This window comes from Trachymyrmex septentrionalis, unplaced genomic scaffold, assembly GCF_001594115.1.
Source record: "Trachymyrmex septentrionalis isolate Tsep2-gDNA-1 unplaced genomic scaffold, Tsep1.0 scaffold87, whole genome shotgun sequence".
Classification (NCBI taxonomy): Eukaryota; Metazoa; Arthropoda; class Insecta; order Hymenoptera; family Formicidae; genus Trachymyrmex; species Trachymyrmex septentrionalis.
The window spans coordinates 3,615,846-3,622,028 of record NW_017306059.1 but is presented as its reverse complement, the minus strand read 5'-3'; positions in this window follow the sequence as shown (position 1 = coordinate 3,622,028).

Genomic DNA, 6,183 nt, shown 5'->3' with positions numbered 1-6,183 from the left:
CTCTCTCGCTCTCTGTCGCCTCTTCAACAGCAGCAGTAGCATCAACAGCAACGGCCAGCACGACGTCTGTGTAAAAGGGTACACACGGAAAGTGACGACGGTGGAAGCATAATCCTCCGCGCTTAGCGGTACGTGGGGCTGAGTGGCGTTGTGTGTACGAACGTGGATCTCTCTGCGTGACTCGATTACGGGAATGGTTCCCCGAACGGAAGGGTATGCGTGGCTCGCCGAGCCCGGCTTCTCTCTGGTGGTGCACGGCTGGCTCCGTCGCTGCTGGAACCCCCCCGTTTGCGTTTCGCGCAGAATCAATTTCCTCGCGAAAACGACGACGGCGCCGGCGACGCGCGCGGCGAGTGCGCGAGCGTGACCGCGCGAAACCGCGCCTGCGTCTCCGCGTCGTTGAACGTGTCTTAGCGACGTGTGTACGTGCAAGAGCGGCCGTACTCACATCTACAGAGGACAGAGGGACACGCACCCCCTCGACGTCGTCGTACCGCGGGGGTGAATGTGCGTACGTACGAGTAAAATCTGGTCCACCGATAGATTCCGAACAACTCCGAGTCGGCCCCGATAGGCCAGTCTCTCTTTCTCTCTCTTTCTCTCTCTCTCTCTCTCTCTCTCTCTCTCTCCCCCCTTTCCTCCTCCTCCGGCGCGGCGCGGCGCGGCGCCCCCGCGACACCCCCGACGCTCCGCGTCGCGGCGTTGTTCTCCCTTCCGTCCTTGCATGTGTGTTTTGTGTGTATGCACTCGCAGGATGAACGCATTCCTGCTACGAGGCGGGCGGTCTTGTCACGATGTGTTCCCTTCCTCCTTTTTCGAGATATACCGCTATCGATATTCTATCAGACCACCTATCTGGATATCCGTTTGTCTATTTGCAGGTCTAGCTGTTCTGTACCGCTTTCTTTTACTTGAATAACTATATATATATATATATGTGTATAGTTCGAGCTGAGACAATACTGCTCCGCTCCTTATCCGAAATATCTCTTCTGCCGAGTTTTGCCTTGACAGATAAATTACAACGAATCGCTATTACTTTCGCAATTAATCGTTATATATCATTATTTAATATTTAATAGTGCAATTAGATTACTTTTTATACTCTCTCTCGTGAGTATTCGTATCGCGCGGCACACTTGTATAGATTTATACCTATTATACATGTGCCTTTGTAAATTTATATACCTACATTTAGTCTATTTTAAGAAATAAATAAAAATGAAAGTTTAAACGAAAGAATTCCGATTAATCTCGAGTTTGTTCATCCGTTTGCTTAACGGTATTGTATATTCCCGCTATTCCTGTTACTGTTTCTCGGTAACAACAGTTAACACTGTGACACAATGAACGAGACTTGTCTACGGCATAGATATTGTTCAGCTTTTATCCTCCAGAAATATGTGTGGACATAACTTATATGAAGAGTATCGTGTACAAGGGGGTGTACGGATATCCACGATTATTTATCGCTGTCGCCGACTCCGACGTAATACAAGAAAGTAGAATGAACAGGGGCGTATCGTAACAACACACAATTGTGCTTGCGTAAGTGCGTCGGCGTGGTCCGAGAGAAGTGTGTCTGTGCGCCGATTGTATGACGTCGGCCATTAGAAGGCACAACTCCGGCGGAGCTGAACGTAACTCGCAATCCCAAATAACTTCCGAAGGGGAACTTGTTCGATTCCCAATGCAGCTAGCCGACGACTTACGTAATATCCATTCTCTCCCAGGATTATCAATTTTAATTAAAACGAATTTTCCCCCCTCCCGCGCCCGGCGGGCCGCTTTCAGTCCCGACCAGCGTCCGCGACCAATTACGGCGAATTAAAACTAATTCGAAATAATCTTCAAAACTTTTCGCCGCCTCTCCCCCGGTTCAGTGGCCTTTCAGTCGGCCTTATCGCCCATCATTCGCACGTTCTCCGCGAAATAAACTCGACCGTAAATCCTCGTCATTCGCCCACGTCCCAATTTATATTCCGATCTCCTCGCCTCTCGGGAATATAAATAACTTTAATCATCATTGCGTCTATACTGTAACGTACCTGCGCATATGTCCATTAAATAGCATCGGCGAACGGATACTTGTGCGCGCGACACATTTAAATTCATGCCGGACACTTCGCATACCGTGTCCGTTTCCGAATAAACTAATTACACACTCGCGCTTCGCCACCTGATCGAATTACCCGTGATACGTCAAACTGGTAAATTTCCGCGCGATAAACGTTCCGTCGTAAGTAAATCCCGTCGACGAGCGAGCGAGCGAGCGAAAATAGTTACGCTGTACCTTTGACAGCGTGCGGTGAGCAAACGATCCTTTCGCGAGGTCTTGTTTACGCCGCAATAAACCTGAAAGGTCTCTGGTGAGAGACGCGCAGGAAGATGGATGGTGTGTTTCAGCTCGGCGGGCCTCGCTAAAATGCATCCGACTGTGGTGACGACGAACCTCATAAAGGTAAAAGAAACCTCATCGGGAAAAAGGGAAGACGACGGCTAATCGCGAGGAAAAGTTTCGCGAGCCCTGCAAGGCACCAATTTCTCCTTTCATTCCGCATCCGGCGCAGCCCAGGTTCCCGATGTTCCCGGAGATAGAAATGAATAACGGGGTAAGGAAAATCAACGGCGGAGCGTTCTCATTTCGGATTCATAGGTGCGCGATCGCGCGCAATGAATAGCAGCTAATTAATATACCCATCGGCGCTTGGCATCTGTTTAACATCTTAATTATGATCCATTTGAGTTTACGCCGGAGTTACCGTCGCGCGATAACTGTGCCGATCGTCAATTTATCATAAAATCAATCTCTGCTGGTTTTTCCATTTCGTCATACCAGCGATTTCGGCACGTATCCTGGACGTATCCAGGAGGGAATTTGAAAGAAATTCAAACCATTCCCGAAATGTTTTATTTGTTTTTTCATTTTCAATTATTAAAAAAATACAACTGTACGCTGAATAATTTTTTTTTATTATTACATAACATTCTTTTTTCTTCTTGTCATATAACTATGTAAATCATTTCCAGTTAATTAATGTTTGGACAATATCCGCATATGCGATATTTTTTCACAATTGCACATTTTGCTTTTAATAACCATACGTAGTTTAGTTTTACGTATATTTTCTTTAGAAAAAAACATTATAAGTTATGATTTACGAAATCTAATAATGTTCCTATTCAAAATCGCACGGAGAGAATTTTTTCTTAGAGTGAAAATGTGATATTCGTGGGATAACATTATATTTCAAAGAATTTAAATGTAAAATCTCTCTCATTCATAATAAAACTATAATAAAATATATAATAAGTTTGATTAACCTTACTGAAGTGCATAATAAAAATCTTTAAAATATCGTATTGTACCGGAACTATATTTTCAGGGTAAATTTTAAAAGAAAATTCTCTCCGTGCAGAAATGAGAATGAGACATTCTAAGTTATAAAATATTAAAAAAGGGAGTATCAATTTTTTTATTTCATGTCTAAACAACAATTTTTTGTTAATTAATTTTTTAATATTCTATTACTGTAATATTCTAGATATGAAATAATAAAATTGATACTTCCCTTCCTCTTTGAAAAAAGATTTTTGATACGCTCATGAATTTCAGATATCAACCGACATCGTCAGTTTTCTGTGAAAAGAAAGAACGGAAGAAAAAAAAATTACATTGCCGATCATGTAATCGCCAATTGTAATTCGATACAGCGCGTTTTGTACGTTTTATGAATATTACATAACAAAAAGTAAACTCTTTAATTATAATATCCCTTATAATCGGCGTCTCCATAAATTCTAGCGCGAATATACGTGACCGGAACGGCTGCTGCCGTGACTTGCGTAATATTCCATTAATCCCAATGAAAGAGAGGAATTGCGATTGAATGAGTTAACGAACTTGAACCTTTTACCGTGTATAAATAAACACGAAAGTATCCCGCTTGTGTCTGACCGTCTTATCCATCTTCATCTCAGCGCGGAGCTTTGAAAAATCATGAAGATTATATATAATAAATAGCGTCAATATCTAAGGTAGACAATTCATTAATATACTATGAGTAGACGGCTCGTCGATATTTTTCCAACGTCGCCAACCAACGACAAAAATACGAAAATTTCAACGCTTCGTCGCCTCGACGATATCGAGACGAACGCGAGAATTCATGCAAGTATCGTTACTTTCAACGCTCTCCGCTCTCCTCTCGCCACTTTTCCTGCCTCGTCACGGCTTCAACGCCACCCTCGTGGAATCTCTTCGCGCACCCTCGTGCTCACTGCTTTCCGCACTGGGGAACGGAAAGCAGACGAGGGGCGAGATGGAACGGCCCCGTTGGCGTTAACGCAGCGCTGACCGAGCCGAGTGAACGTCGTTATACCTCTTTCGAATCATCGAACGATGTACGAGCGTCGTCGTGCGCGGTATACCTTCTAAATAACGTAGCAGCACATCCACGCTATGTTGTTCGCCAGGGGATATAAGCCAATCCTCTCCAATCTCGCCGATAATAGAGACGAGGAATAAGACAAGCAAAATTTCGATTTGACGTACTTTCGCGACTTTATTAAATCCAGAGCCTTTTTCAGAGAACAGAAATATACAGACAGCGGAAATATGGTGGAAAAGTCATCGCCGTTACGTTCCCCGTTGGATTCGATACGATTCAAAGATGTAACAAATATAATAGATCTGTGACAATTTTTGTATCTCTGTGGCCTTACTGCACAGTTTTACATTTATCTTTACACTCTGTACTTCGTTGCGGAATTAGAAATGCATATTTAATAAAATATTTGTTTCAGCCTCGGAATGAAAAATCACCGATATTAGAAGGATATACAATCGCCAGTATTACAGATGTATTGTCGTTCTTGAACCTTTAAAAAGTTTAAGTAGATGATTTAAAGATAACGTAAGTTAGTAGGTGGGATGCTTAAAATACATATTCAATAATAAATGTTACAAGTTCCATTTTTCACTAGTATATCACGTTATAGTTAAGTTTACATTAGTTAGACCCTTGTAAGATAGGGAAGTAAAAAAATAATGAATTTTAAGACTTTTAGTCAATATTTTGTATTTTATTTTTCCAACAAGATTTGAAAGAAAACTATGCCTGAGGTGCTTGTGGCCATCCCACTTAAAGTTTTCGTTTTTTAGTACACTCCAAGTTTATGTCACGTGTACGAAAAAGTACACGTGACAGTTACGCTCATGTTATACAACTGAGACGTAGCCAGTATGCAAGAGGGATTGTTGGCGATAACGTGTATTGTTGTTTCATTTGCGCGATTCCTGGCGAAAATAAAAGTTGGAGGGTAAGTCGGGTGTAAAGAGAAAGTAACAAATTGAGCGACAAATTGAGACAACGAAATACGTAAAAGAAGCGTAAACGTCTCTCTTTTACGTATTATTGTCTCAATTTTCGCCTTCCAGAAGCTTCGTTTACGCTTCTGTTACTTTCCCTCCGCATTCGGCTTACACTTCAATTTGTATCTCCGCCAGAAATATACCAATATTATACTTCTCGCAACTATCAGTTTCAGCTGAAATGATGCTCGAGTTTCTAATCGCGCACGGCGATCACCGGGAGATACAATCGTTAATATATGTACCCAGGCCGATCTGATTAAAAATCCACAGCGTTCACATTTCCCATATAGCGGCCATATGCCGCTTGTCGACGTAGCTCCAGAATGCCTTTTAAATTATGGAGCACGGGGAATGTCGTACGTTATACGATTGCGTGCCCCGGTGCAACAAGCGGCCACTCCCGGCAGGGCTGTTTGCGAACAACCCTTGCCTTACTTGTCTCACGCTGCCCGGCTCTATCCGGACGGAGGGCGGCTATAACGCCGCCCAGGTCCGGGAACGATACCCAGCAGGCTAATTTCAGGATAAGCCGCGGTAATGCCGCGTACAATCGTCACGCAGCGCGCGACGGCGCGACGAGGGTAAATTCGGAATCCGAGGATCAATGCTACCTCCTTCATTAGACGACCATTCGACCGTTCGGCGCTTGTCAGAAATATTAATGACGATGAAATTACGGGCTCGGTATAATTGCTGAAATACAGACGGATTGATTCGGTATACGCGAGAATCACAGATCAATTTCGTACGATCGCGGTCTGTCAAGCCTCTCGCCTTGTTGTCCGTCCGGCCGTACACTTTTCGCT